Below are 23,363 nucleotides of genomic sequence, written 5' to 3'. Positions count from 1 at the left end.
TGCCACGCACACTACTAGTTGAAAACCACTGCAATAGAATGTTAAGAGATGCATTGTAGCACGGGTCACAGCAGGGAGTGGTTTCTATTGCTTATAAAAACTGAATACTTTAACTTTACTGTTAAACTAAATAGAGCTTGTATTTCTCAACGAAGCCTTGTATAACACAATTCGCTATTGTACAAATCTTGGTTTTTTGAACTTGTAAGTCGTTTGTGCCCAATGCATTATGAGAAAACTAATATTGGCCATGATTCCCCAAGCATGAGACCACATGGGCTGCTATTCCTCATGGGAAGCGCCTGAAGGGTTTTTCTTAGATGTTTTGGGCACAAACCAATATATGTATTGATAAAGTCTCACAAATAACCCCACAAAAATTTCAAGCCTACCTGCTTGTCTGCACGTGGCAGTATAAGTAACATCAACAGCCAGAGAAAACAAAGAACTAACCTTGATGTTGCTGGTAAACTGCTATAACAATAATTACTATTTAGAATGTATAGTAGAACAGGTTTTTGAAACTGTATATGTTAAGCATGGTTGAGGGATAATATTGGATCAGAATGGTTTGATTTTGTAATGCATATGAATAAGAAAATGAATAGTATTATGCTGTCATCTCACTCTGTTGCTTTGTGGAACTTATAGGTGGTTTGGTTTGGGTTTTTTTTTTTTTTTGCTGTAGTAACATGAAGAATAACAACAACATTTGTTATCTTTTTACTGCATTTTGTAGATTATTTTCTTGTGTGACATCTGTTGTTCCTATTAGTCTCTGAGTTTTATCTATGCTTTAAATAATTTTCAGAATTCTATTTATGTTTCCAGTTCATTTTTTTTTTTTGCCTGTTTCCATGAAATACACACATACACACAAAGCATGCATAGGACTGCACCCCTCATATGGCAGGTTTGTTTCACTTCTCTTTCCTAAGGAATATTTGGCTGCAACCTTATGCTCTTTGGAATAAGTCCCATCAAACACAGTGAGCTTGCTCCATCCAAAAGGCTGCTCTGAAAGTTTTTTGGTCTAGTGATTTCATTTGCCCTTTGAGACATTTTCAGGGGGAGGGGGGCTATTCCTCAGTGCCAGAGCACCTGCTTTGCATGCAGAAGGTCCCAGGTTCAACTTTTGGCTTCTCCACTTTGTTTTCTTTTAAAAAAAGCAGGAAGGAGGTGATAGAGAAAACCTCTGCCTTAGAATCTTAGTGAGATGCTGCCAAGCAGAGTGAAGAGAACCAAGCTAGATGCTCACCTGCAGTATCTTCATCTAAAGCAGCTTTTTTTTTTTGTTCTCATCTGAGGTATCTACCTAGATTCCTTTTCACAAATATTGGAAGAGAGTAGTTCACTAACCTTAGTTGTCCAAAACATCTTGTCCTGTTCTCTGCGTGAGGGTCAGCATAAGCCCGCAGCCAGTGCCGTTGTTGCTGTTCTTATCTTAACTCAGAGCCAAAGAGCATCCTTTTCAAGATGTCACGTGGTGCTTTTATTCATTCCGGAGAACAGAAGCAAACCACATGAGGATGATGGAGAGAGAAGCAGCAGCAAGTTGAGTGATCACGTTTGAAACTATCTTGTTACAGGCCCAGCAGTTAGCCTGATTCGGGTTCTCTGTAAATGAAGTGAGTAGACGGCAGACACTGGCTCAACATTAGCTGACTCCACTTTGATTAACAGATTCCATTACTGCAGATATGGAATCTGAGGACACATGCTATTGAATGTCTAGAGATGCTGCTGCGTTCATCTTCCCATTTTCCTTTGCCTGCCTCAAACACAGGTTGCACATCGAACTTCCAGGTATGGAGACCTATTTCTGTTCAGCCCACTCTTGGCCATTGTGCTCTCCAGTCAATAAGCATCAAGCTGGTCAGTTGGGTACCCCAAGAAGGCAGATGGTACTGCCTCAAAGTTGGGCCCAGCCCAAGCCACCACAAATCACACTGCCCTAAATGCACACTGCCCAGTCTTCCTTCTCCCTAACACCACACCATGGGCAAATTAATATTATTTCCAGAGTGCAAGGATCTGAGGACAAGGCGCTTTCCTCCAGAGCAGATTTCAGAAATATTTTTTAGGAACTTAGTATTGTGGGATATGTGAGGGTTGGACAAGACAGAGTTATTATTCTAATTCTTATTACATTTATTTATTACCTGCCCTTCATCCTAAAGTCCCAGTTAAACCTGCTGGCCAGGCCTGACCTAGCACATCATTGGAGCATGCTTCCTGGAGGGATGGCTTTATTTATTCCCTAGGAAAATTGTAGATCCCTGTTATGTACTGAGTTGAATAGGATCCAAAATGCACCAGTCTAATTGGCCTTAGAACAATAGGATTCAGAATGCAGCAGTCTGATTGGTCCACAGGAGCCACCCAATCCAGCTCCAGGTGGAAGTGAATCCGCAACCTGATTGACCTACAGGAGAATCCCGGAATTAGCCAACCACGTGGGACCCATTGTGTAAATAATGTATATAAAGCAGACATTCTGGGGGAACTTCCATTCCTCCTCACCACTATGAGCTGAATAAAGGGCATAAAATCCACTCTCGACTTCAAGTATATTTCAATCCCAAAAGCTAGCAGGTCACACTCAGCCTCTGTGTGTGTGTGAAAGAGAAAGGGAGGGATCTCCTCACCCTACTTAGGGTGGAAAAGCTTCACCAGTGGACACTGATTTGCATTAAAACTGCTGGTGTTAATTGATATATATATAGATGTAAATTTAGAAATAATTGCTATAATTTAAAGAGAAATCCAGTTATTTCACCCTAGTAGGGAAGACTGAGGGTAGGTGAACTTGTGAGCCTGTTTAGTATGCTGATCAGGTGTTTAGGGTTGATGGGGAACTTCAAGGCCTCTGCTCTTGATGTTTAAACTTGCGGCTCTTGGTGTTTAAACTAGACTATGACCAGACAGTCCGTGAGAAAGTGGTGGCTGGTGCCCACTGGTGGGGCAGAAAGCAGAAAGACAATACCTGGAGGAGCCGGAGTCAATGGCAGGAGGAGTCCACTGATGCTAGCCCCCCCCCATCCTCTTCCCTATTGGGTTCTTCAGTGCCAACACTTAGAGTAAGTAAGAGGAGGAAGGCGAGAGCTGGTGCCACCACTGGACCAATGTAAGAAAGAAAGGAGGCAGGTGGGGTCTGATTGCAGATAGAACAAGGTATTGTGGATGTAATGACCAAAATCTGCATTTTATTTTATATTTTGAGGTGTGTATGCTTACATGTAATTTTCACTTAATTGCATAGTTTTCGGTTTTCAGCTTTGTTTTTGTATGTCGTCAAATTCATAAAAATAAGTTTTTCTGCATCAGCTGAAAATGGTATCTATATTGATATTATTATGAACATAAGAGGCTATAAAATTTATCTACTTTCCCCTCATGGGCTGCAACCTTTCACCAAATCCAGAATTAGCATAATCAATGAGGACGCTATGGCGTTCGTACGGAGTCCCCAGTTGTCTCACGGACTATTGACCCGTACACCACTAATCCGCTGCCACCAACCAGGTCCTCCCTGGTAAAATCACTTCAGTATCAGTCAGCTTCTCAATTAATAAAGAAGAGTGTATTTTATTTCAGACATAACAAAATTTTTACAGCATTCCAAACATTGTTGCTCTTTACTTTCTTAGTCTTATTTTCCTCTCTCTAGCTCTTCTACCTCCCCCACACTCATGAACCCACTGCCCTAACTGTCTCTCTATTACCAACTGCCTTTCCCAACCAGCCAACCCACTAAAACCAACCAACTACCCACCAACAACTCCCAACCAACTCCTCTCAGAACTCCTCCCAGAACTGGTTTTATAGACCCACTGACTCCACCCCCCTGGGTCCTGTCTGTGCAACCTAGTTAACTATTTCCCCTCCAGCACTCTCTCATATATGTTAACGTCACAGATGCTACTCACCCCTCTCCTATTCCCTAAACCCTCTCACCAGTTGGTTAGAGCATGGTGCTGATAATGTCAAGGTTGCAGGTTCAATCACCATATGGGACAGCTGCATATTCATGCATTGCACGAAGTTGGACACGATGATCCTCAGAGTCCCTTCCAACTCTATCCAACTTCAAATATCTCAAGGGCTGCCATGTGGAAGATGGAGCAGGCTTGTTTTCTCCTGCTCTGGAGAGTAAGACCTGAACCAATGGATTCAAGTTACAAGAATGGAGATTCTGACTCAACATTGGGAAGAACTTTCTGACAGTAAAAACTGTTTGACAGTGGAATGAACTCCTTCAGAAGATGATGGACTCTCCTTCACTGGAGATTTTAAAGCAGAGGTTCTATGGACATCTGTCATGGATGCTTTAGTTGAGCTTCCAGCATTTCATGGGGTTGGACTAGATGACTCTATAGTTCAATGATTCTGATTCCTCTTTTCCTTCTCTCTCTTGAACCATGTAAAGCAGACCCACCACTACTCTGTTCATCCAATGTAACAGTTATGCTTTTCCATGTTGTCTGTTAAAAAGCTCAGTAAAAATATTTGGGGGCAGGGAGGGAAGTAATGTGTTTCCACTGACATGGATCAGCTTTTGGAGTCATTCTTTGCTTTCATTTAATGCATTTCCCCAGAACTGGAACGGCTTATTCTGCCCTATCATCTGTAATGAATTATTTTATGTGATTTCTTTTGAACTGTTGATGATTGCTCTCAAGGGCTATTTGAGGTTCATTTGGCTAATAAGTGTAATTCTATTTGCATCTACTCCGAAGTAAAGCACATTGTTCTCAATGGCGCCTGCTCCCAAATAAGTGAGTATTGGATTACAGCCTAAGATGTTTTGATTAGAGGTGTGTCAAACGTTCCAGCTGAAATCTCTTTGGGCAATATAGTGGTGTCTGGGACTGATGAAAAGGGGAGGGTGCGGAGAGAAAGATGCCATGGGTTTCTGTGGTCCAGATAAATTATTCCAGATTTTGAGTGCTGTTGTGCTCCACTCTTCTTTCTGGCTTCCCATGGGGAACTGGTTTGCCCCAGGAACAGAAAACACAGTCTTATACCGAGTCAGACCATTGGCCTATATAGCTCAGTACTGTCCACACTGACTGGCAGTGGTTCTCCTGGATTTCAGACAGAAGCCTTTCTTATCCCTACTTGGAGATGCCTGAGATTGAATTTGGGACCTTCTGCATGCAAAGCAGATGCTCAACCACTGAGCTCTGCCCCTGTCCCAAAGAGTTTTCACCTTTCACCTGATGTACAGTAGGAGGGCTCTACTCATGTTCACTTCTTGTCCACTTGGAGGCCATTCTTTCCATTGCGTGGAAAGATTCTGCGGATCATCTTAGGTCCTGATCCAAGCCTCCAATGAAGAAACAGATCTCCCAGAGCGAGGAGAAATCTTGGAAACAGATGGAGCCCCCAACTCAGGCATTTACCTGAAATATCTTAATATCCAGGGAGAAATCTTACATTTCCTGGTGAGAGTAAGGGAGGAGAGTAAGGAAGAACTCTTTACTGAAGAAGAGAATGTGGCATGTTAGCATCCAAACTGCACATGTAAAGGGTGAATTGCAAGAGCTGTGGAACTCTGTGATGTCATACGCCTGAGGCTGTTATGGCAGTTGGTACAGTTACGGCAGTTAGTTGAACAGTCTTAACAGTTAGAGAAGCAGGTATGAACTGTTGTGCTGCTGTCAGTTTCATCTATGGAAGATGTTTTAGCAACTTAAGCATCGCCTCCCTGCATTATATATTTAATCTGCAACTGCAAGTTCACTAAGTAAAAGTCATATGTTATTTAAACTTTAAAAGAAAGTGTCTTGCGTAGTTTTTTATAGGAGGGAAGAGAGACCCAATTAAAGTGTCAAAAGACCCAGGGCTGTCTTCTGCATACTCTGCAAATGGGAACTAGAATCATACTTCCCACAGAGAAGAGATACAGGTTCAACAACAGGTAAAGAGTCACTGCAGCTGCTATGATCAGACGGCAGGCTAAGAAGCAGCAGTCCAAGTTAAAGGAGTTTAAGATAAGGCCAAGGAGTTCAGAACTGCACCCATCCAGTTACCTGAAATAAATTCATGGAATTCAGAATTTCTGAAAATTGAAGGCAGCACATTTTGGCCAGAGAATGGAGTTCTGAAGGTAGAGAGGCACTTCTGGTTCAGTACTGTAATAGTGCTACTGCTTCATGGTAATGCTGCATCCTTCGACTAGAATCTAGATCTCTCTGTTTGGTTGTATTGGGGCTAAATGCTGAAACCCTCATGCACGAATAGTTAGCAAATGACTGTTGCAGCACCTAGTGGCAGGACAGAGCACTGCCTTGAAAAGGGTATTTAGAACAGCATCGTGAAGAATAGAAAAATAAAGCATTATTATTGAGAGGATGCACTTTTAAACAAACAATTCTGTGTAGTTGCATGCAGTATTGGGGTATCTACTGCATACACTGGCTGTGTAAATGGACATTTAGAGCCTTTCCATATGTGAATGTCTAAAACTGCCAACAACTGTAAGCAACTGCTTCAACAGAGCCAGGAGTAAATAATCTCTCAAAGCTTATCTACGTTGGGAAGGCAGCGCAAGGGTTGGAATACCCTCCAACATCCTGGGGACCAAAATCAGGCACTTGTTTTTTGGTCCCAAGCTTTCGTGCATGCATGAGAGCACAAGACAAAAGATGGTCATTTTTCAGTCTTGCGGGACCTAAAAATAAGCGAATTTTGCTCTGGCACGCCCCAGCTGACTATCAAAAGGATGACTATCTTTTGGTCCAGTGCTCTGGGGAGAGCAAGCTGTCTCACACCAGAGCACTGGAACAAAAAATGGGACATTCTGGGATCCAATCAGAAGCCAGGACTGCCTTCTGTAATTCCAGGGTGTCCAGTTTAAAACAGGACAGTTGAGGGGGTATGGGGGGCATTAAATTTTGACCTCACTCCCCTGCACCATCAACAAGGCAGTATGTGACCCACATCTCTGCGCTGAAGTACTCTTGGTATGAAAAGTTGGGTTGCCCTGAACTAGTACATGAAGCAAATAGCTACAACAAGGCATATAACTGTATAAAATACTTATATACTGCATGGAGCTTGTCTCTTTCATATATATTGCATGTACAGTATTTGCAAACTTTGCACATAATTTTGCATGTATTTAGTATGAATTAAAAAATAATAATCTCACATTGCACAAACAGCTCCGACATATATGATCACTGTATGCCAGAGGCAGCGTGAGGAAATCTCAATCAGGTCAGCAACACCAGATTCCATGTATAAAACAGATTCCCCTTCCATCTTTAACTTGCATTCTGTGGGGTTCGTATGGAGCCCCTGGTCGTCTCACAGACTATTGACCCGTACACCACCAATCTGCTGCCACCAACCAGGTTCTCCCCAGTAAAAAAACTTAGTCTCAGTCGGGTTCTCAAGTTAACAATGAAGATTGTAGTTTATTTCAAACACAAATAAACTTTAAATGCATTCAAAACACTGTTACCCTTTACCCTCCTAGTCTTATTTTATCCTGTCTCTAACTCTTCTACCTCCCCTTACACAAGAACCAACTGCACTGACTGTCTCTCTATTTTCATCTGTCTTCCAACTGCTTTCCCAACTGCTTTTTCCCAACTGTCTAAACCTCTGGCTAAGCCTTTTAAAAACAGGTAGGCTCCGCCTCTGGCTTTCCTATTGGTCTACCTATTAACCCTTTCTCTCCCCCTGTACAGACTTTTCCAATAGAACAGGCAAACACCAGACATTCCTCCTTCATTGGGAGGGAGGCTTCTTGGCAGCGGCTCTTTTATTTCCCCAAAATTCTTCAGACAGCACATCATTCTGGAGAGGAAAAAAGGCAGCTGCTGTTTTGTTTGTGGACGCCATCCATAAGTCTTATCCTGACCTGGAAGCAATAATGCTGGTTGCTGGAAATCATGGTGGATGGGTTGAGAGTACTCTTGTGCTTGGGTCCTGCTTGTGTGTTTCCTACAGGCATCTGGTTGGGCACTGTGGTGATCCTGGAAGAGATGGTCCATTGGCCTGATCCAGCAGGGCTCTTATTATGTCTCTATCTATTCTTTGAGGTTGGGGAAACCAATGGCTGCCTGAATGGGTGGAGTTAATGCAGAACACTTTCACCTCCTCGAGTCTGCTGCACTTTATAACCCCAGTGGCAGCGCACACAGATTCTTTGTCCCAATTCTGGCAGGTTCTAAAAATGACTGGTTAATATTTATATCATATGACTGCTCTCAAGCCATCAGTGATTAATTGTCAGAGACAGAAATTTCATGTCACTCAGCAACAACTCAGATGCAATACTTTTTCAATGTTGCCTGTTCACACATTCAGCTGAGTATCAAGTGCTGAGTCCCTAAGAGAAGCAAGTGAAGTACAGCCCATGTGTGAACCATCCCTTAGCTAACAGGAGAGAGGAGATTCCATGCCATCGTGTGGCCTAAGAGTCCAAAAGTATGCCATTAAGACATTTTTATTTTTGTTATCCGCCTTGCTTTTCAGCTCAACTTCAGAGGTTCTGCTGCTGTCAAGACTGTTGAGGCAGCTCAAGGGGGAAGCACTGCTGCACTTGAACCTTTCCCGGAACTCTGATGTCATGAAGTAGTAGAGAATTGGATCAAGACAACAATTGAGGCTTGCAAGGCACAAAGAAATGGGATGGAAATATAAAGCTCTACGCCGTACAGAACAGTTTGTGACCATGTTTTGCTTCACCATCATAAATATAGGGAAATTCACATGATACGGTGTAAAACATATGAAAAACACAGCTGCGCACCCTAAGATCATGTGCCAAGCTTTCTGCTTCTCATTGGTGTGCTGCAAAGGACTGTGGGGCTCCTGCAGGGATTGCCTCATTTTCCAAGTGCAGTAAATGACTATCACAACAGGGGCCACAAATGCACAGAATTCAGCTACAATCACCAGAGAGATTGAGGCTCCCATAGACAACCGCTGAACTTCGAGATCAGCAAAGCAGATGTTGGTATTGTTTGATAAGCGAGGACTCCTCAGGATTGGGAGAGGTAAGCAAGCAGCCCCAACCACAGTCCATATGGCAGCACTTATGGCCACATCATACCTGCACTTCCAGTCCTTGGCTTTGAAAGGGTGAAGTAGGAAGAGGTACCTTTGGATGCTGATGCAGGTGAGAAAGCAGATACTGGCATACATGTTAAGGTATTTGAGGTAGAAGCAGAGCTGGCAAAGGAAGCCCCCGAAAGGCCAGCTGTGGTTGATGTAGTAATACATCCGTAAGGGCAAAGAGACGACGTGGGTCAGGTCAGCTACAGCCAAATTCATCATGAAAACTACCGCTTTGCTCCTCTTCTTGATGAAGTGGCACAAAACCCAAAGGGCGATGCTGTTTCCCAAGAGACCCGGAACGAAGATGATGATGTAGATGACTGCATACAAAGAGGCCTGGAAATGCATTGGAGGGTCAGGACAATTTTCTGATGAATGGTTGTTCAACATCTTGATCAGGTCAGTGGCCATACAGGCTAATCAGAAGATACCTGTTAAGAAGATGATTGTTTTTTGAGAAAGAGATTTATGCTGCAGCATTAAACACGCACACTCAGAACTAGATCAAGACATTTTGGCAGCCGAAGAACAATAGTCAAATGACATCCTTACGCAGATTCACTAGGCATGCACTTTCACCAACTGACATGGAAGTGCAGTTTCCTGAGACCTTCACATCAGCAAGCTGCATTGACAGAATCACCAGAAAGAGAACGACCAATTTAGAAGGAGGAACTAAAAGCTGTATTTTCATCAAAGCAACTAAATTCTCTTAATGTCAAGGGTGTGGTGGTGGCAGTGGCTACAGACATTTTATAATATACTTCTTCAAATGTGCCTGCTTTAAATAATCTCCCTTCCTGTCTGATGACTCTGAGATTGTGTCATCGTTATCCACCCTGAGTTATAATATTCGGAAAGCACTGGGAAAGCACATGCAGTAGCAGGAAACTGAGAGCATGAGACTCTTGATCTCAGGGTTGTGGGTTTGAGCCCCACATTGAATGAAAACTTCCTGAATTGCAGGGGGTTGGACTAGATAATCCTCGTTGTTCCTTCCAACTCTACAATTCTATGATTCAAGTTGGGCGAAGGGTAGGGACAATTCTGTCAATTCTCGTTTTTCTCAATACCTTATTTTTCCACTCTTAAATTCAGTCCTCCACAAACTCCATGTCAGTTTGTTGTTTTTATTATTACTACTATTATTAAAAATCCTCTTGAGAATGTATCCCAGTGATAAAGAATCTTTTCCCACCCAAGAACTGCATTCCAAAACATCTGAAGGGAATTAGTTCAGGAAAGAGGGAACTAGTTCAGGGAAGGTTAGGAAAAAGTACAAATGAGAGCATGTTAATGAAAGCATGGGAACATACTTAGATCAGAGGTGGCTAATTTGTGATCCTCCATAGGTTGCTGGACTATAAGTTCCATTATCCCTAGCCATTGGCTATGCTGGCTGGGGTTGAAGGCAGTTGTAGTCCAAAGCATTGGGAAGCCAACAGGTTGGGTAAGACTGCAGTTGGGCATGGGAACAAGGGTCAAAGGTTTCAGAGAGTATCTGAGTAGGCAGTACATGACAAGAGCATTGTATCCCCCAAAACCTGAGGCTCTCACAGTCACCGGAATCATCTGCCCCTAACTCAGGCCCTGGAAAGACTTCCTTCTCATAATCTCTGTTCATGGGCAGTAGGAGGATTGAGGTTGTTGCTACAAAACACATGAAGAAGCAAGGTTTTGTAAATACGCCCTAAGAAGGAAACTATTTTCTAAAAGAGAGTATTTTGGTCTCTGATTCTGGTGGTGGCTACTTTTCTATTAGTAGCTTCTGTTTCATTTCCTCCTTGAAAATGTTTGCAGAATTAAAGATCACAGATAGTGGTTAAAGGCAGTTCATGCAGTGGTGCATGTGCTCAATATACAAGAGGAAGCCTCAAGCTTCATATGGTTTGTATGCAGCAAATTGTAGCTTTGCGTGCAGAAGGTCCCAGGTTCAATTCCCAGTATCTTCAGCTAGAGATGGGATAAAACTGCTTGCCCCAAACTTTGGAGAGCTTCTGCAAACCAGTGGAGATAATACTGAGCTTAACGGTCTGAATTATTAATAATAGTAAAACAATATTTTTTTTATTTATACCCCGCCCTCCCCAGCCAAGGCCGGGCTCAGAGCGGCTTACAAGCAATAATAAAAACAAGATGAATGATTACAACTAAAAAACAAAAATAAAATACAACATTAAAATAATGGAACATTGAAATATTAAAATGTAGCCTCATCGCAGGAGGAGAAGGAAAAGAAAAAAGAAAGAGAGGGAGGGAGGGAATCAAATTGGCTCCAAGCCAAAGGCCAGGCAGAACAACTCTGTCTTACAGGCCCTGCGGAAAGAAATCAGATCCTGCAGGGCCCTGGTCTCACGAGGCAGAGCGTTCCACCAGGCCGGAGCCAGAGTTGAAAAGGCCCTGGCTCTGGTTGAAGCCAAGCTAACTTCCTTAGGGCCTGGGACCACTAGGGTGTTGTTATTTATGGACCTTGAGGCTCTCCATGGGGCATACCAGGAGAGGCGGTCCCGTAGGTACGAGGGTCCTAGGCTGTGAAGGGCTTTAAAGGTCAAAAGCAGCACCTTAAATCTGACCCTGTACTCCACCGGGAGCCAGTGTAGCTTGAAAAGCACTGGGTGAATATGCTCCCATGGCAGAGACCCCGTGAGGAGCCTCGCTGCAGCATTCTGTACCCGCTGGAGTTTCTGGGACAGCTTCAAGGGCAGCCCCGCGTAGAGCGAATTACAGTAGTCAAGCCTGGAGATGACCGTCGCATGGATCACTGTGGCATTCCAACCCCCTCCCCCTTTGCAAACAGTGGACATATCCTGTATATTTAAAGCAGTATTAGACCACTTTAACAGGCATTGTGTCCCCCAAATAATCCTGGGAACAGGTGCTGAGAGTTGTTTTGAGGCCCCAATTTGTCTTACAGAGCTACAATTCTCAGAGTTTCTTGGGAAGAGGGATGACTGTTAAATCATTCCATAGCCAACATTGCAAGAAAGTGGCATTTGAGAGTATAGATGGATGAGACTGTGAATTTCTGTATCTTTGTGGTCCCTGTGACCCTAAAGAACCAGTAACAAAAATAGTTGTAATAGCCAACTAGGAACAGGGGAGAAATTAAATTCAGTTGACACTTAAAGGTGAATCTCCCTCATTTGCACTTTCCAAAGTGATATGTTTGGAATCCAAACTGAAATTCATTCTTCCTTCAAAATTAGTGCTTCTCTGCATTTCACAATGCAGTTCCCCCTGCCAAGTAACGCTAACCCAAAGTGTGAATAAAAATGCATATATTCCTGAGAAGAAAATAAAAATGCATTATATTAAGTGAAATCTCTTTGCAAAAATGGTTATATTAGGCAAAATCACATACAACCCTTATATTAGGGGAAACTCCTTTGTTAAAAAATGCACACAGCCATGTGCATATTAGGAGAAATTCAATGATGAATATTCATAAGCATTAAAAAAATCACAAAGTGATCTGTAAATGTGGAAAACCGAAGACTGCAAAATGAGAAACTGAGAGAAACTGACAGATTTGCCCATCCCTATAGTACATAAAAACCAACAAGGATATTTCTCTCTCCTCTTCCTGCTCCGCCCCCCCCCCCTTGTTCCTTTGAATATGGGCACACTCTTCATTTTTCATTCCTGTGGGTTTTTGTGTGGTTAAAAACTTTCCTCTTCACTGCAATATGAACTCCGAAGCTTCAGCGTTTTGATCCTTTTAACAACACATGGAAACATGTGTCATCGTGTCCCCCCACCCATCCACAGTTCATTTTCCAGACCCTAGCCACACCAAACTGAAGGCTACTTGTAACTAGAGATGGGTGTCTGGGGAGACTAACAGTGCCAAGAATCATAAGCGTCCTTCAGGAAGGAGCAGGCAGCAATAATAATGGCTGACGGCTTTCTCAGAGTATCATTTCCTAAAGCTTTTGAGTGAAGAGGATCAAATGGGGGAGGTTGGGGTTGGGGTTTTTTGGTATGCATGGTAATTATTATTACTTCCCAAACCTCTGCAAGTCCTTGCTCAGCAACAGTAGGAAGCTATCTTATACCATGAGGCCATCAGTCTATCCAGTTCAGTATTGTGCACATGGACTGGCAAAGACTTTGGGAAAGTCTTTCAGACAGCGGAACATTCCTAGATTTACATGGACGTGCTAGGGATTGAACCTGGGACCTTCTGTATGCAAAGATGGTAGTCTGCCACTAAACAAAGACCCCCTTCCCAGAGATTGCTGGGACATGGCCCCATAGATGTGTGCCTAAGACTGTAACTATAGACTTTAAATAATGCCATTGGCAGGAAAATATCAAACCAAAATTAAAAGTAATCATTTCAGTATAATGTGCTATGCCCCTCTGATACAAAATAAACAACATGAGAATCATGTATTGTCTCCAATGCAAATAGCTGTTGTAAAAGCATCTTTCTTAAAAATGTGCCTATTTATTATTCTATAAAGTTACATTTACCCTTCAAAGTATCTGCTATGTTAAGTAAGTCTTAAATGCTTATGGCTTATGAATATCTTAAAAACAAGAAAGTTTTAGGAAATGGCAAAGCATCTGATCAACAAAAAATCATCGTCAGGCACCGAAGCAGCCACATTGATCAGTAAAGATTTGCTCAACCAAGCATGTGGTTGGTAATTTAGATTTCTGTACTGTATGGCATGATTTTGTATCCCACACCAATGAAAAGGACTATCAATACCTTTATGAACCTTTTATTCAACTCTAAAGCAAGTCTAAGTTATGCACAGTGTTGGACAACAATCTTGAACTGTACAGAGGTGATGTACTCAGGATTGGGAAGCCAAATAAATATTTATACAAGGCTTTAAGTCTATTGCTAGACCTTACTGTGTCTAAGCAATGCTTTGTACCTCTCTATGGTTATTGTTTAAATATTATTATGTATGTAGTGCTTGCTGCTTAATAATAAAAATCATTTTTAAATCATTTTTTCCTAGGCTGAAATCATTTTCCCTTTAAAAAGCATGCAGTCAATCCATCAACACTATGGCTAACAGCAGATCCAGAACAACTCCGCTGAATTTGATAAAACTTCATTCTTGGAAAATATGCCTTAGTTCTGCAGTTTCATGTGCTGACCCCTAGTCATGTGTACATAAATGTAAGGACCATTGGTTTCCAGGGGATTTGATTTGGCTGCAAGTTAAGTATGCCCAGGACTGTAGCCTTAGCTTTGCCAAAGGAAACATGCTTTTAAAAGACCCTCCCTTACCTCACTGCAGTTTCCATTCATTCTTTGACACGGTAGCAACCACAAGAAGAAAAGCGAGCGTCTTTTGGGTTCTTTTGAGCTGATGCATCTTTTGAGCTTTACAGCAGCACAGTTTCCACCACAATCCAGATTTCTTTACAGGATCACGAGTTCTAAAACCGTCTTGAGGAATTGGGTAGAAGTGCTAGTGGTGTTCGGAGACGGGAGCTATGACTGTACTAAAGGAAATCCTGTATTTTGTTTCTCACAAAGACGCTCACACAACACAGCTTTTGGAGTCGAAACAAATCAACAGATGACATCACAGTGATATGTTTGCCAGAAGAGGAGTAGTTTAGCTGCTGGCTTTCTATCCATTCCTACTTCTTTGCATTCACGTCCAATTCTACATACTGCTTCTATTTTACTGGTACAAGCTTGGTGTGGTGTAGTTGCCAAGCAGAGGTTGTATCCTATGTTAGTCATACTTGGATCAGACCCACACTAAAATTAATTCAGACACATTAATTCCAGTGAGTCCACTCAGAGTAGAATTTAGCTGGACAGACCCAAGAGGAGCTATTTTTGTTCGTTTGTTTTAAATTCCATGGTCGTACCCTGCCCTGATGCCACGTGGTAATGAAGAATGGATGAAAGATATTGTGTTTGTTGAAGGAGCTTATTTGTATCATATAATCATAGAGTTTTAAGGGACCACAAGGCTCCTCTTATCCGTCCTCCTGCAATGCAGGATATTTCCCCCCAATGTGGAACTCAAACCCATGATCTGAGATTAAGAGTCTCAGGCTATACCGACTGAGCCATGTCATTTCTGTTTTGCTCATTGTTTATGTTTTTTTCTTTGATCAATAAAGCCTTTGAAGAAGAAAAAAGTGGCTAATGGTGTTTTTTTTAAATAAATAAATAATACATTAATAAATAAATGACCAGTAAGTTTAAATTTCAACAATTCCAAGCTTTAGCTATCCCTAAGACAGTATTCCTTCAGCCTATTTTTCATTTCCCAATCAGTATTATTAGAATAGAGAATAATAATTAAAAAGGGATGCCTCTGAAAGGGTTTGTATTAATGGTAGCTAAAAATGTGCGAAGGGAGTCAGCATTTTATGTTTGAAATGTGCTGGAGGAGTGTGACAATTAGTCATTAGTGTGAGTTGAGTCATACTGCTGCTGGGTCATTTTTCAACAGTAGTACTTTATAGGCTGATGTTTCATGCCAGTGCTACCATATCAAGCAGTTTTACAGCAATTGGATCCCATTAATGTACACAGTACACACCACTTTCATGCAGTAATTAATTGCTACATCATCAAAGGAACATTGCAAAATGCCTTATACCGAAACTGACTATTGGCCCACCCAGCTCAGTATTACTGTCCACAATGACAGGTGGGAGGTCTCCAGGGGTTCAGACTGGGGTCTCTCCCAGCCCTACCTGGAGATGCCAGGGATTGAACCAGGGGGTGCTGATACCCTCCCACCAAGCTATGGTTCTCCCCATCATCAACATATTCATCATCTCAAGGACATGGGAATTTGCCTACCAGATTCTTTTTTATTAAGAGAGAAGCAGTTCCCAGCACATTTGGGGAGTCTTGAGTATGATATGAGTATGGATTTTTCTGCTGCATAGTAGTGTGGACAGGAGTTTGGTCTTCAGGACCCACCCTCTTTTTATGGTAATGTGTCTTACCTCATTTCCTGTGTGGTAAATTGGGCCAGTATTCCATTATCCACTCCACAACATCCAACAGGCAGCATGTCGTCCATTAGCATGTTCAGTCCTAATTGGGCTGTTTTTGACTCTCTTCCACTATTTTTTTGTACTCCTGCAAAGCTTATGCTTCCCCCAAACTTACTGATACCTCCCTCTAATGTGTAGGTGCCCTGACCCTCTCTACATTCCTGGTTGCTATTTATTCTTATTATTTATTTGATTTATATACCAGCCTTTATTAAAAGATCCCAAAGCGGTGTACAACATTAAGAACACATTTTATGGAGCATAATAATAAAAACACAACACAAAGCATAATAAAAGACAGGATATTAATACATTAATCATAATAATAGTTGTAGGGTTTGATCTTTGCTTTGAGAATTAAGAAGAGCTGGCAGATGTTGGAGTCAGCAGTGTGAAAATGCAGGCTAGCCTTGTTTTTATGGACCAGGGTATTGCTGGGAGGCGAGCTATTAAGGGGAACAAAGGCTGGTGATGGCCTGCCATCAGCTCATGAAGAAGTCATCAATAGGGCTAAGCCTGTGAGAGACAGGGAGGGACGGGGCTCATCCTCCAGTTGTTACTGGGCAGGAAAAGAAAGGGTTTATGGCAGGGGTGACATAACTGGGCTCCTGAGCCCCACAGGAATGCCGCAGAAAGAATGTCGGTCAAGGGAGCCATGGTCTCAAAAAGGTTGAAAACCTCTGGTTTAACAACAGATTTGGATGGCATGCGCATTTATTGTATAATAAAGGGAAGGTACATAAAGGGTTTCATAACCACATAATTAGGAAATCACTCTTAAAAGTATGGGGAAAATATAAAGATTTATTAGAACAAAAGACCCCATGGTGGGTATCTCCATTAGAAGTAATTTCAATTAAAAAGATAAACAGGGAAAGAGAATAGCCTACATATAGGGATCTATTAGAAGAGAGAGAAGGGAAATTAAAGCTCAAGGAGTTAACGAAATAAAAGATTATGTTTATGATTGGCCACATCATCGTCAAATAAATGAGGTTTTTAAAGAAGATAACAAGAAAGGATTTAGTTATACCATATCTAGATTCCAAAGAGAAATTATAGATGAGAATACTAAACTTCTAAAGAAAATGTATAATTTATTATTAGAATGGGAAACTAAAGATGAGGAGGTGAAAAGTGTATTGATTAAGTGGGCACAAGACATAGGACAAAATATACAAATGGAAGACTGGAAAAAAGTTATGGAAAGTGAATCTTAAATTCATTGATTGTATACTGCTAAATGAGAATTATATGAAAATGATGTATAGATGGTAGATTACACCAGTAAAGATTATTAATAATAAATTATTATTATTATTATTATTATTATTATTATTATTATTAATACCCCGCCCATCTGGCTGAGTTTCCCCAGCCACTCTGTGCGGCTCCCAATCGAGTGTTAAAAACAATATAGGATTAAATATTAAAAACTTCCCTAAACAGGGCTGCCTTCAGATGTCTTTTAAAGATAAGATAGCTGCTTATTTCCTTCACATCTGATGGGAGGGCGTTCCACAGGGCGGGTGCCACTACCAAGAAGGCCCTCTGTCTGGTTCCCTGTAACCTCACTTCTTGTAATGAGGGAACTGCCAGAAGGCCCTTGGCGCTGGATCTCAGCATATGGGCTGAACGATGGGGCGGAGATGCTCCTTCAGGTATACAGAACCAAGGCCATTTAGGGCTTTAAAGGTCAGCACCAACACTTTGAATCGTGATCAGAAACGTACTGGGAGCCAATGCAGATCTCTCAGGACCGGTGTTATGTTGTCCCGGCAGCCACTCCCAGCCACGTTCTGGATTAATTACAGTTTCTGGGTCACCTTCAAAGGAAGCCCCACGTAGATCGCATTGCAGTAGTCCAAGTGGGAGATAACCAGAGCATGCACATGGCAAAAATGTTTAAAACAGGTTCCAATAAGAGTTGGAAATGTAAAGAAAAAGAGGGTACATTCTTTCATATGTGGTGGAATTGTAAAGTACAGTGGTACCTTGGGTTACAAACGCTTCAGGTTACATACGCTTCAGGTTACAGACTCCGCTAACCCAGAAATATTACCTCGGGTTAGGAACTTTGCTTCAGGATGAGAACAGAAATCGTGCAGCGGCGGTGCAGTGGCAGTGAGAGGCCCCATTAGCTAAAGTGGTGCTTCATATTAAGAACAGTTTCAGGTTAAGAACAGACCTCCAGAATGAATTAAGTTCTTAACCCAAGGTACCACTGGAATTAAAAAGTACTGGGAAATGATTTATAATGAATTGAAGAAAATGTTTAAGTTAACCTTTGTGAAAAATCCTGAAGCTTTCTTGCTAGGCATTTCAGCTCAAGATTTGCCAAAAGAGAAGAAAAAACTTTTTATGTATGCTACAACTGCGGCTAGGATTTTACTAGCACAAAGATGGAAGAGTGTTGAAATACCAGCTAAAGAATGGCAAGAGAAACTGATGGAATGCACTGAAATGGCAAAATTAATGGAAAGACTTTGAGACAAGGAAAATAGAGACTTTAAGAAAGACTGGGAACCAATTATGTTATATCTACAGAATCAATGTAAAGAAATGGACTCACTTGCAGGGTTAGATTAAACACTTGCAATTAACAAAACTAACAAAACAAATGTAGAGATGGAAATACAAGGTTAGAATGATAAGAAAAGAATAATAATTATGTTTTAAAAATCTTAAAGAATAAGTAATAACCAATAAGCAGGGAGAGACAACATGCCAAAAAAGTCAGAAAAGATAGTTGAGGAAAGTCATGGGTTTGGGGGCGTTTTTTGGGGGGGGCGGGATTTATACTCTATTTTGCTTTCTTATTTGAAATAATGATTGTGATGATGATAAAATTGTAAAACTCAATAAAATCATTTAAATAAAAAGAAAACCTCTGGTTTAGGGTTTCAGCTTGGATGATGTTGGCTGAAGGAAAGTTGTGGCATTTTGCAAGAGGCTTGAAAAGTGTTGGAGAAGAGAGGCTGGCAGAACTATTGGAGGGCTGGCTGCAGTGGTGGACTTTGGGCTCTCAAATTTTGGCGGTGTCCTGTGTGACGCTAAAAGTTGGCGCACACACACTTCTTGTGCTCCATTCTGCAGCATCGTTGTGACATATCCTGCAGCAGAGTGCCCAGCGCAGCTGCACCATTCACACTACCCTAAAACATCCTTTCTTGGCTGGAGGAGGCAGCAACAAAGGGACAGGCAACATGGCTGCTTCCTCTGTTTGAAACCTAATCCTGCTGCTCCTAAGAGAGGAGCAAAGACTCATCTTGAGATGTGAATGCGCTGAACCTTCTCTTCACTGTAGACACAGGTTGTATATATTTGTAAACAAACCATATATCCTAAAGTCACCATATATCTGTCATGAACATGAACCCTGGGTAAGCGCCAGGACCCTGAAATCTCACACTACTCAGAGTCTGAAGAGGTATTTTACAATATCAAAATAAGAGGCCTATGGGAACACTCAGTAACAAAGGGGGTGTTGGGTCCCCACAAAACTTCATTGGAGACCCAAGACCCCAGCAAGGATTCCTGCCCTTGCTGTAAACAAAACTGAGCTGGAAGCATAAGGCAGGTTCTTATTATCGGTTGTTTTAACCAAGTGTCCCTAGTTAGAAGCATTTTATTTTTTTTTAAATGATATTTATTAAAGTTTCAAATAATTCACATAAACACAAACAACAATACAAACATACACAAACAAAAACAAAAAACAAGTATAATTTAAACCTTATTTTCTTAAGCCTTGTTTCCCCGACCTCCTCATACCTCCCCCTTCTGTATTCTAATTTCTTTTTTTTATAATACCTTTATTAAACAGTTTTTTAAAGATACACATATCAGAGAAAAGAGAAAAAGAAAAAACGAAAAAAGAAAAAAGAAAGAAAGAAAGAAAGAAAAAAGAAAAAAAGGAAAAGAAAAACTTATACACTTACAAACAATAAACCTCCATCCATCTCAGTTTAGATGTTCCAGCTGGGAAAAAGCCCTGTGTGGATTGCACCATGCATCCTTTACTACTCTCACATGAGGCAGCTGAGGAACAGAAGAGGGAGAGGTTCTATGTTGTACCCATCTCTGCTATTTCCCCTTGTTAAACCTTTTTTTTTAAAAAGAAAAAGCAAAACAACCACTTTTGCCCTCTCAATGGGGAAGCTGTCACACCCAGAGGGAGATCCTCCCCCCCCCCCCGGCCCACTTCAAGGCCTTTCCTACCCCCTCAAATTATTTCCTACACACATGAGTTCCCTCCTTTTTGTTCCTGTCCCACACCCATTAGTACCTTGGGAAACAACCAATGAAAGCAGCACAGTGACAGACCGGTGTAAACATTGCACAAAGAGAGAAAAATCTAGTGTATTTCCATAAGACATAGTTCATGACTAGTACAAAATAGTAGGGGGGAAAAGCCCTAGAATCTCACTGTTCAGGGCTCAGCTTCACCCGCAACCTCACCCATGTCTCCCTCTTTTCATATCTCTCCATACATTATTTCTCAACTCACCTTGGCTTTCCCTTCCACAGATAAGATATTCTCCATGTTTGCTGAATTGTACCTTTTCCTCAATTAGCTTTGACTACAGCAGTAGGGCTGTTGTGTTTGCCGGATCTTCTCAGGAGGGTGCTTACTTCTCTCTAAGTTCTCTCCAAATGGGGGCTGTAGCCACCTCTGCCCTCCCATTCCAGGGTCTCTTAGCTTATGTGTTGCATGTGAACCAAATTAGACATGAGGATGGTTGACATGTGTTTCTTGTTATGTGTCTTCCCTGGTGAGTACTTGACTAGCAAAAGCAATGAGGGCTAACAACAAACCCTCTCAGTTCCATGTGCAGTTGTTTTATGTGGTGGACAACTGGACCCTACAGTTTGCACCATGTTACTGGGTAGTGAAGTATTCTTACTGTGGACTGGAATCACCCACCTAGGCCAAATCCTGTCCATCCATGGCCTATCTATCTAGACAGGAATGCCATAAAGAGCTTCCTGTTTGGCTAGGATTTGGCCAAATCAACATTGGTCTTTCTGGCTCTGGTGGGTTTCTTGGCTTTCATTCATTGGTTCACATCCTGGATCATCTCTGGCAACCTTGTGTGGTTCAACACAAACAATGGAAGAGATGTACTGGTCCATCTCTCCCCCCCCCCCCCGGTACCTTACCTGTTCTCACTTGATTTCTCCATCCATGTTACTCCATTCCCAGCTTGCTTCTGGTGTTTGGAAGGGAGCCAACTTTGGGGAAGGAAAGCCATCCATATATGTCCTCTTAAAGGCAAGCTTACCTAATTTGCATTTTCTGAAACAACATGTAAACTGAAACAGAGCCTTCCCTAAAAATTTACACTTCTCCAAATTTTGCAATCTGGTTCTCCATTCAAGTGATATGTGACAAAATGCCTTTATTGGGGCAAAGTGCGCATAAACATGCATATATGGGGGAGGGAATAAAAATTCAAAAAGTCATTGCGTTAGGTGAAATTGCTTTGCAAATTTATACATATTAGGCAAAATTGCATACATAGGAAATTCACACTAAAATACTGATGAATTTTCATGAATACTCTTTTTTTTTGGGGGGGGGTGCAATCTGATGAAGAAATATGGAGAACTGAACTCAAATTGAGAGAAATCCAAACCAACAGCTTCAACTTTCTCTTGCTTTCCCTCTTTGGATATTCCAACTCTCATGTGTTTCGGATAGGAGATACTACCAGCGCTACCTGGAGATGCCAGTGATTGAACCTTTTGCATGTGAAGCAGATGTTCTACCACTGAACTCAGTCTGGCTCTTCCCTTGTATCTGATGGAAAAACAGTTACACAGATTAGCTTTTCTTTTGTTCAGTCTGAATTTTGCATCTGTATTGTGTACTTAGGACATAATATATTGGCAATATATAAATGTGCAAATTTGCATGAACACATTGCCCAGAACTGTGTACCACATACCACTAGATGGCAGTAGTTTTGTTAGGGCAGCAACAATATTATTGGTCTATGCAGTAAAATATACCTCCTCCCAGACCTTGGACCACATTTTGGAGAAGAGCAAACAGGGAAATTGACTGCCTTTTATACACGGTATTACAAGAATGGGGAAGGCAATGTGCAGGATGCATTTTAGTGCCATCACAGACACACACTGGACAGCTTATCTTTCCAGCACCACCCACTTCCCCAAAACTATACTGAGAGTGATGCTCCAGGACAGGAGTGAGGATCCTCAGGGCTGGAAGCCAAGTGTGCCCCCCCAAGCCTTTCAATCTGGCCCTTGGGAGTCTTCCCAGGCCCCCTTCTTATCCCCTTACTGACCCTGCTTTGCACTTTCCTTGAGCATTTACCCTAGTTGGAATGAGTCCTTGCACTCTGATAATGCTTCTTCCTTGCTGCATTGGAAGGTACAGAGGAGTTTACAAGTATGTGTAGAAATTAGCCTTCTTACTGACAACCAGTCCAGGAGTTGGCACTGCCTGTAAGCTTCCGCCTCCTTAGTCTTGGTGTGGCCCTACAACTCAGCAGGGAGGAGGAGGAGGAGGAGGAGAAAACTATTGCAAGTTGGCTCTGCTTGTCTTTGGCTCTGGCTTCAGCTACTGACGGGCTCCCTGTCTTCTGCCCTACCAGTCCCAATGGGCACCAGCTACCACTTCCAAAGTGCAAAGATGAAATTCACACATTTGCTCTGCCCACTACTGCTCTGGCCCTGCCCACCCCTAGCATGTGGCTCTCAGATGGCTGCTCAGTAAAAATACAATCCCTTGGGTTGGAAAAAAAAAGTTCCCTTCCCCCTGCTCTAGGACTCCAGGGTGCTTCTCTGGTGCATCTGGTCACATTGAGACAGTGATGAAATTAAATGCAGCCTAAAAAAGTTCCCATCTCCTTTTGTGAAAAGGTTGGAAACTTTTCAAGACTGCACTGCATTTAAAAGGGTGTGTGTTTTTCTGCCTCATTCTCTGGATACTTTATTATTTCTTTAGAATCACAGTGGCTGTGTGGTTGAGCTTGCCTGAGCATTATGAGGTGGCTGTGAGTGGTTTTTCCTCTTTCCATTAATCTCTGCAGTCTACTAGCTCCTCAGCTGCCCACAGTTAAAGGTAAAGGTAAAGGTACCCCTGCCCGTACGGGCCAGTCTTGACAGACTCTGGGGTTGTGCGCCCATCTCACTTAAGAGGCCAGGGGCCAGCGCTGTCCGAAGACACTTCCGGGTCACGTGGCCAGCGTGACATCGCTGCTCTGGCGAGCCAGAGCCGCACACGGAAACGCCGTTTACCTTCCCGCTGGTAAGCGGTCCCT

General features: G+C 42.1%; 1 long non-coding RNA gene and 1 pseudogene across 2 annotated transcripts; one reads left to right on the top strand and one right to left on the bottom strand.

The window, feature by feature from the left end:
• The first annotated feature begins 3,342 nt into the window (after positions 1 to 3,342).
• Positions 3,343 to 8,677, top strand: LOC310836866. Its single transcript, XR_014560280.1, has 2 exons — positions 3,343 to 5,923; positions 8,491 to 8,677. It is a non-coding gene; the product is annotated as an uncharacterized lncRNA (long non-coding RNA).
• Positions 7,397 to 15,899, bottom strand: LOC310836708 (putative P2Y purinoceptor 10 pseudogene; annotated as a pseudogene). The gene is made up of 2 exons (XR_014568610.1): positions 14,327 to 15,899; positions 7,397 to 9,506 (listed from the first exon to the last, which is right to left on the bottom strand). The product of XR_014568610.1 is annotated as a putative P2Y purinoceptor 10 pseudogene (transcript).
• Positions 15,900 to 23,363: the final 7,464 nt, after the last annotated feature.

The sequence above is a fragment of the Podarcis gaigeae genome, assembly GCF_964106915.1.
Source record: "Podarcis gaigeae genome assembly, chromosome: Z".
In the NCBI taxonomy this organism is placed as follows: Eukaryota; Metazoa; Chordata; class Lepidosauria; order Squamata; family Lacertidae; genus Podarcis; species Podarcis gaigeae.
This window is presented reverse-complemented; position numbering and strand designations above follow the sequence as displayed.